Here is a 9612-nt window from a genome sequence, read left to right on the forward strand (position 1 = left end):
GTGGCACTCTTTTCTGCCATTTTGAGGCAATGACAACACACACTCAAAATAGGTTTAGCAACATTTTTAAAACTCCCCAAACCCAAATCTCTCTCTCCCAAAATCCAGAAGCAAACTTTAAAATCCTGGCCACATCTCCACAGCCTTCCTTACTGAATTTGCAGTCCCAGTCACTGGTCTTTGGTCTCCTAAAAGCATTAACTACAGTCCCTAACAAGCAAAAGATTGACCATCTCTATATTAAATGTTTTAAATCCTAGAGAATTTTTGTTTACTTGAAAATACCTATCCAAATACCTGTGCAATTGTTCCATAAAGACTATCGCTCAGTCCCCTATCTAGCCCTGTTTTGCATTCCTTCATTCTTCTTGTCGGATTTTTTTTTAAATGATTATTATTTTAAGATCTTTGGAGCAAGAGCTTCTCTTCTTCCTCTCCACAAAGCAGGTAGGTTCATATTCCCATAACAAAGATACTCATTTAGTAGACTTCAGCCAAATCAATGTCATAGGATTACTGAAGCATGTAAAACTTCCCTAAACCAAAGAGTTATTTATCCATCCCCTACTCAATCAAGTCTGAGTAGGGGAATCAATAGAGATATGCAAGGTTTTACTCCCCTCCCTCTCCCCAAAAGTGCCTGATTCTCCTTTGTAACATAGGAAATGAGGAATACTGAGTCTTTCTCAGTTGCAAGGACTCCCCAGAGAGACAATTGTGAAGCATTAACACTAAAGCAGGACATAATTGTGAACTTCTCATTTACAGCCCAGCCCTTAATCCCAGGTGAGGGTATATCTGTGAGGCCAAAACTGAATTTGAGCACCTGTTTTTCTTCGTCTCTCTTCTGCCTCTCTTCTGATTGCCTGGGATTTAACAAAAAAAAAAAAATGCTAGGAGAAAAAAACTTAACTACAAGTGTGTGCTGCAGTGAAGAGTTACTGTGAAAAATGGGAAAGAAAAAGTAATGAAAGCACGGGAGCCAGGAGACTGAAATGCAGAAATCTGACAGTGCCATCTCGTGGAAGTTCCATTGCTCTTGAAATGATCAAACAGGGCTGTGCACAGTTAGTAGGAGCAGAAGGTGATTTCATTGGCAACTGAAAGACTAAACCAATATATATATATTCTTTCTTGAAATCAATCAAGTGTTTCTTTCACAAACAGAAAGAAAGACCATTCAAACATTTTTTTCCCCCAATGGGCCTTGGGGCTGGGAATGTCGTGAGCTCTCTCCTGCAATCTGAAGTTCTATTCATGTAGAGCCCACACGCACACAAGGATTCTCCATCCAAAGATCCAGTATTGAGATGGAAAAGGATTTTGCCCCAAAATTACTGGAACCAAAAGCTTCTGAAACAATCAACCCCTAGTGAAGAGAAAAAAAAAAAAAAAAACTGGAATTCTCCATCTGGGATAGCATGTTGCAGAAGCAACATTTCAATCAATCTGGAAGTGATCTGCCTGGGTCCTCCATGGATCTCTCCAAGGTGCTGAACAGGACCACGGACAGCTCCATGAGGGACACAGGCAGACCACTTCCAGATTAACTCAAATGTTGCTTCAGCAACAGGCTGGCCTTAAGTTTGGAGCAGAAATATTGCTAAAATAAAATGTCCAGCTTCCCTATCTGGTGCCATTCTAGCTAAGGATGATGGGAACTGTATTTCCATAAACGTAGAGTGCCACCTGTTCTCCACTTATAACTTAATGCTAGAGGAGAGTAAGCATAAGCTGTCCTATAACAGACTATCTCCTATTTTAACAGAAAGTCCAAAGAACTCTGGGGGAAGGAAGAAAATATTCACATGATTTACCAACACATAAGGCTTCATTTCATGCATCAAACATCCTGCCTGACTGGGAAAAACAACCCATTTGTTTGGCATGCAAAGCTAATGAGAATATTCCTTGGGCGTGCAAAACTTGTCAGGACTTCGTTTGTTTCCCTCACCTCCCACTCCCCACCACCACATGCACAAAAGTAATTAAAAATAAATAAATTATGCTGCCAAAACTGAGCTGTATGGGTGGGTATCACAAATCAGCCTTTACATTAAATTTTTTTTCTTGAAAGTCAAATTAATCTTTTTGCTTCTTTAGGCACAAAACACAACTCTTCTGCATTTTATTCCTCAGCTCCTAGTTTTCCTCAGGGAAAAATAGAAAGCCTTCCTTTAGATGCCACCCCTAATTGGGGAATTGTTTTCTCCAGTAAGTTTTGAGACAATCTAATGCAATTAGAATTTTTAGCATGCTATCAAAGTTTCTTCTGTTCAGCACTCAACTGGATGAAAAAGAATACTGCCCTACAAGGCACCCCTTCCTTTATTTTTTCTAATTTTAAAATAGTATTTTCCAATGCCTACAGAAAATGCAGAGCAAGTCATTAGAAAGTAATCTGATATGAGGAATATCTCTCGGGTAGGTGGGCGAGAGAAAACCATCTCCCTTTTGGCATAAAACTAGTAAGCTCAAGTAAATCAAATTTGTGGAAATATGCTCCAGAGAGATTTGATTTTAGAAATGACAGGACAGAGTTTATCATTTCTATAGCAGGGACACAACAGTTAGTTCACCAACCTTATGCCACAATACATTCATAGAAACATATATAAACTTGCATGGTGCAGGAAACAATGAAGCCAAGCTTTTCACTGCAAAGAGATTGGTTTGCTCCAAAAACATGAGGTTATTTCAAGATATTCTCCTGGTTTATATTCCCCCTACAGGTTTCTTGTACTTCTGGAAATCTTGGAATTCTTCTTGCATGGGTGAAGAACCATTGTGTGTAACTAAGCAATCAGATTCCCAGACTAAATGCTGAATACAGAAGCAATATTAGCAACATAGATCTGCTTTGCTTACTGGGCTAAACCATGATTTATTGAATAGTTCACAAATGACTAGGTTCACATAACATGCTAGGTAAAGATGTAAATCTAACTACCTACAGTGATCACAAGCCATGGCATATTTTCTCTATAGACCAACTAAGATTAGCCAACTAGTAGTTCACAGTAAAGAACTAAAGTTGTCTCTAACCTTGCTGCCAACTAGTGGTTCTCTAGAATGTTACAACCCAAATACAACAGCCTTACTCATCAAGCACAAGAGAGCAATTCCAGCCTGACCTTCTCTATTATTGTCCAACCAATTTTATTTATTACAGTTCTTAGCCAGCAAATAAAACAGAAATTAAGAGGAAAAAAGAGAATCAAAATAGATAAACATAAATAAGCATATAAAGCAATCCAACATAAATCTATTTTGGGTTTTACTCAAAACTAAGCTGAATTAAGTTCAGTGGAATTCATTATCATGCCACCAAGTATACATTTGTAATTCAAAGTTCTGAGTTTTATTCAATAGAATAAATGTGCACATTTCTGGTCTGTCTCCATAATAAACTTTTGGCTTGATTTGAAAGTGCACAGAAATGCAAATAAAATAAAGACCTGAATAAATGTGCATGAAAAAAATAAGCCAATACCATTTTAAATAAATCGTTGGCATAATACAGAACAAAAATATGCAAATACTCTTTATGGCAATGTAGAATACAATTTTAAATACTGCAGATGCAGAGGGATGAAAACAAAAGAAACAAAAGAAAATATTTAGGTTTTGGACTGCCCATCACAGCTAGAATTTCTTCCTGGGACAATAACTAAAAAGAAACCAACATTTGCTTACCTATAGCAATTATTTAATATTTTCAAGCAATCTTTGGAACGGTTTACTTGCCAATTAAGAAAAGGTGGGTATTTTCATTATCATCAGTCAAGAGGCAGTAGCTCAGTTAAACAATGGAATCCTAATGATAAGATATATTGGGGAAGAATTTTTCCCCCTAGGGAGAGAGGAGCTGTACCTGTTCTTTGAATAATTTGTGTGTCACATTGCAGTCAGCGGTTTCCACAATAATTGCCTGACCCACCATGATGCCTTTAAGCAGGAGCTTTCTCATAACGCTATTCCCTTCCCATGTCTTCCTTCATTTTAACCCCCTCCTGACTTCACAACTTCCTCCTAAGCTCATTACTTCGATGATCTCAAGACCATCAAGTTGCCTCCTGGTCTTCTGGGAACTGCTTTGATTTTCCAGTTGGAAAAATCCATTTTTCTACTGCAGAACCCAAAAGCAATTCAGTGAATTCAAAATATTGACCTGAGTTCCACCATCTCAGTTCCTTTCCCTCTAATAACCAATTCAGGTAGTGTAATGGTATGTGGGAATGACCTTAGGAGATGGGGGAAGGGAACGATGGCGGGGTAGCCCACAGCTGCATAACAGTCGATAAAAGAAACTTAGACACACCTTAACTTATTAGGCTGTAAAAAGAGACGGTGGGAGATTTGTACTCTCAGACTTGCAAGATTCTGTTAATGCAGCCTTGCAATAAAGTAGAATTTGCTCATCTGGTCTTGTCTCCTGTCTGGTCTGCCTGGGAAGGCTGACAGGTAGTGAGTGACAATAGAAACGAGTCTAAAAGGGGTAGTCATGTTGGGTTCACTTGTTGCAGGACAGAAATGGACTGATGAGTAGATGGGTCAGAGGCAAAGGGGTAAAATGGCTTTAACAATGGGAAACAGACAGAATTACTTCATCTAGTGATCAGAGTGGCCATAGATAATTTCTAGGGTAGTAGATATACCGATCTTTTGCAGGAAAAACCACACCATTCCATCACATCTCAAGGACAAAGGAATCTATTAATTCATGTTACTGTCTTGGGAGAGGAGATAAAAAAAGAAACCCGTGAAGAGAAAGCGGAAGGCCGAAATTGCTTTAATGGCCAGATATTAATAGAGGTTAGGTGTGACCCAGACACTCTTTGCACTGAACAGTTAATTAACAATTAATTGTGCTCACTTTGGCAGCACATAAACTAACAATTAATTAACAGTTAACAGGGGTGACAAATAGCCTTGGTATATGTTTAATCCACAAGAAATAGTGTTGAACCTGCTAAGGCATTGCAGTTCCATCGTTTCAGTGATCTAATCGCGCTTTGTAATTTGTTTTCTCAAGTATTGCCACCTTGAAGTCAACGGAGCCTGAACAGGCTTAATGGGAAAGGGGGGTGAGGTGGGGGGAGAGAGAATTGCATATCTTCAGGTTCAGAGATAATATATTGATGGGGCAGCCCCCAATCTCCCACACAAAAGCCAAGTTGAATGCTCATTTTTTTAATAGAAAATTGGGAGAAGAGAAACGAAGCACTCACTCGTGGGGCAGGCTGACTAGCAAACTGAATCAGAGCCCACCTAGCAGACGAGAAAATGCTGTAACATTTCATTGCAGTTTGTACTAGTTCCCTCTAACGTTCAACTTAGATGTCCAAACGTCTAACTGGTTTGTAAACTACACAAACTGAAGGAAGTCATGTGTAAGTATCAGGCGTGTTCTCCAGGGACATTGAAATACAAACACTTGCAAGTCTAGAGAAATTTCATTTCTCAGCAATGAAACAGCCTCTTTGTGTATCTGCTGCTAGTGGTACTTAAACATATAGAAAGATAAACAAGAGTTGATTGAATCAAAAAAAACGCGCACTTTACAGAACTATTTTTAAAATGTTGACAAGCCAAACGTTCAAACACATGGAAAGACATGGTGGGGTATACAAAGCAAAAATCCTAGAGTTTTTCTTTTCCTCATCCAGTTCATATTTGTTTGTTTTAATCACTCCAAGGACATATTTTGAACAGTACAAATTTAATCCATAAAATTACTTACAAGGGCAGTTGCTGATCTTCCCTGGTAGAAGTTGCTTCAATGTGTTCCCATAAGGATTTCCCAGACAGTGCTGGCTTGACCATTGCCCAATTTGTCACAAGGATAATTGGTTACAGAAACCTCTTAATTACTTCTGCAGGTGCTTAATTGTCAGTATTGCAAACACAAGTGTGAAGTAGATGTTCTTCTCTCCCCCCCCCCCCCAAAATTAAGTCTACAAATCTGGTTTTCGAGACTTTTAAGTTTATGTGGTTACCAGATCACATAAGGTGCACGTTTAAAGTTGATACATCACTTTAATGATCACTTTATTTTGCTTCTTTTTTATATTGTGTTTTATGGGCTCCAAGACTTGTTTTTCTACATGAGCATGGGTGAGGATGTGAGTTTATTCCAACAAGGATACTTATTCCCTTTTTTCTATATAATATTACAATGTTGTTATTTCTAATTTACTTGATTTTTTTCCCTAGGCTTTCAATTGTAGGCTGTACAGTTGGGTCTTTGGAAACCTATGCCCATTGCAAATGTGATTTCTTTGATTTTAATAGAATCATAAAGTGGGAAGGTACCTCAGAAGTCATTTGGTCCAATCTCATGCTCAGTGCAGGATCTGTAAAGCAGGGTTCCTCAACCTCAGCAACTTGAAGATGGGTGGACTTCAACTCCCAGAATTCCCCAGCCAGCCATGCTGGCTGGGGAATTCTGGGAGTTGAAGTCCACCCATCTTCAAGTTGCTGAGGTTGAGGAACCCCGCTGTAAAGCATTTCAGACAAATGGCTATCCAGTCTATTTGACAACCACCAATGAGGCAACCTATTCTACTGGTTGACAGGTCTTATCACCTGGAAATTCCTCCCAGTACCTAATCTGAACCTACTTCCCCATAGTTTTATCTTAGCATGTTGTATGAACGAGCTGCTGTGGTTTGTGAACCATAGTTCATGGCTCAGTGGGTGAGACAAATGCAGCCAATTGTGATTTGCTGAAAAACTATCATTAGCAAATCGTGGTTTGGTGTGTCCCGTGAGCGCATAGCCTTAATATGGTTTGTTTGGCCTAGCCTTTGGGGTGAAGCCAGCCAACATGGGTTGTTAAATAAGCTATTCATCAACTCTGTTTGGGTTAATTTTTTTATCAATTGATAATTGCATGATGGCATATAATAGAAATCGCATAATAACGTGTCAATATTCAGCACTCTTTACCGAACATCAAAGGGTGGGTTGTTATATTACAGCTGTCACATCTGGGCTGCAAGAAACTAGAAAACCACTAGATGGGAGTGGGGAGTTCAGGTTCTCTGTATCTCCTTGCTGCCACCTAGCCAATGCTATGATATGGTAGCTCTAGTGTGGGGGCATCATTTCAATTCCTTCTTGTTTAAATTCCCATTGTGAAATCGATAATAAAATTCAATCCAACTTTTGGTTCATTGTCTATAATACCACTGGGTAAAACTTCACTCCATTTCTACAGAGGGTATCAATGTCCTCCAATTTGGTAGGGGAAGGAAGCCTTATGTCAGTTTGACATATTTCAACATATGATGATGATTACTATTATTTCAATCTAAAAGAAAATCTCCTCCTCCTCTCTGGGATTTTTTTTTTTTTAAGCAGCTTTTGTCATCTTCTGCAATCTGGGGGAATTAAAAGGTGGGGAGGGTGCAGAGCGTTTGAAAAGCTTTGCATCAAAAGTAGGCAAAACACAAAATTCTTGCATATTCACTGCAGCGCTCTGCCATCGCTAAAGAGCCTGTAAGGAGTTGTAATTTTCAAAGCACTTGACACAACATTAATTTATTAACCCTCCAGACAGGCTTCAACAAAGGATTTTAAGTATTTTGTTCTCTTTTGATAAACAGCCAAAGGAAGGGGGAGGGGGGGAAAAAAGAGGCTTGCCAAAAATCACAGAATGGCCAGTTACAAATATGTTCAATTATGATACCAGCAAAGAAAGAGGCTTTTTTTAAATCCATGGTGAAATGGGAAAAAGGGACGTTCCTCCCCATGCCTGTATTATATCCTCTTCAAAATTGAAGAGCTCCATTGGATTCAAAAAGCCTGTGTTTGCCCAACAGATGCCCCCATTTTAAACCGTGTGTACTCAATTAACCCAATTCTCTCAGGACACATGACACACCATCTTTTAAATTGTGGTGGCTGGGTCCCCCACCCCACAACATTAAAACCAAGCTAGTTTTGCAATTGGGTGAATGATGGTAGGAGTAATTCCCACTATTTTTTATTGTGTAAATGAGCGTGGCAATGCTCCTCAGGTCTAATAGGATGCAACAAGCAGAGTGATTAGAAAAGTCAATCACACTGCATAAAATTCCATATTCAGAGCTTTCAAATTAATACAAAAATGTTTTTTTAATTGTCACACTACCGAGTTTTCTTACCAAATTATTTTCTTATTGGAGAAAATTAAACCTTCTAACAGGGGAGAAGGTTGACAGAATGATAAAGAGGCTTAACAGAATGAGGTTGTTGAACTAACTAAATGGAAAAGGAGCATTATGTTTAACACTGATACCAAACTAAAAATACGGTGTTATTTTCACACCCCTTCTTCTGTTTTAGTTTAAATCTACAATCGCTATTTAACCCAAATGAAAGTCTTCAGAGGACTTTGTGGGGGACTGAGGAACTCAAGGCTCTCCAAGCGCTGGATTCCAGCACCCATCATCCCTGGACATAACGGCTGGAGCTAATGGAAACTGGAATCCAATACCTCAAGGCAGCAGATTTGAGAAGACTGTTCTACATCCTGGGAGGTTCAAGGATGAAGCTGATGGAACTCTTGTTGGATGGTAGTTCCCATGTCACCAGCTACCTAGGGCCAACGGGGGGCCAAAATCCAGAATATGGTGGGCCATTTATTGGATTAATTCAACATTCTTATGTACACTTAGGTCCTTTTCAGATTACCTGACGCTAAGCGCTGGCCCTTCAAAGCCCTGGGCCAGCCCACAGGAAGAGTTGAACAGCAGAAAAATTATGGATTAGCCTTGTAAACCTGAAGGTTTGATGGCTCTCCAAATCAATTTGGATGCAGACTCTCACCAACATCAATAGATAATAAGTGCCCTAATTCCTGGCCAGGCTGGTGCTGACCATGTCATGTGAGCCCAACCAACAGTAGGTTAAGCAAGCCATGGTTTGCATGCATTTGGGGTTTATTTTCTACTTATCTTTCCTGTTCATTTCTCTCTTTCAGTATAAATATAGCTGCCAGCTTGGGGGAGGGGGGAGAAGTGCTGTCTGTGAAGTTGAGACACATTGGTCACAAAATCTGAGCCACAAAAAATTAACCTTTAAGGAGTAGCCGGAGCGTTCATTGTTTGGCTGTCAAAGGCTAATCTGGTGTTCGTCTCTGCATGGACCAGCCTTCCTTAAAACGTAACCTTTCACATGTGCTGGTCTACACTTCCTGGCCACTGTGGGCGTTGTAGTTCACCACTTCTGAAAGGCAGCAGATGGGGAAGCCCGTCAGAAAATATGAATTTCTGCTTCAAAATCTTATGATAATGGTCAGACTCAAGAAGATGAGGAGAGTCATCATCCTGGCCCTTTGCGCTGGGGTCATTCTGCCCTCTGATCACGGCATTGACCTACATAAGACTACAGAAAGGAAAACAAAAGAATTATCTGCCCTGGTTTCTAAGAGAAAGATGAAAAAGCTCTTCAAAGCTTTTGCTTGATTCAATGTTTGTTTTCTCCCGGGGGAACCTTTCACCAACTGTTCTGCAATTCAATAATGGAAAGTTAATTGCATAATATTAAAAAAACCAAAAACACACAACATTATTGGTATTATTACAGAGATGAGGACTCAATCAATGCTAACCTCCCCCCTCTTTG

This window comes from Python bivittatus, unplaced genomic scaffold (genome assembly GCF_059951505.1).
Source record: "Python bivittatus isolate LINGU-HERP-01145 unplaced genomic scaffold, Pbiv_v1 ctg000560_np1212, whole genome shotgun sequence".
In the NCBI taxonomy this organism is placed as follows: Eukaryota; Metazoa; Chordata; class Lepidosauria; order Squamata; family Pythonidae; genus Python; species Python bivittatus.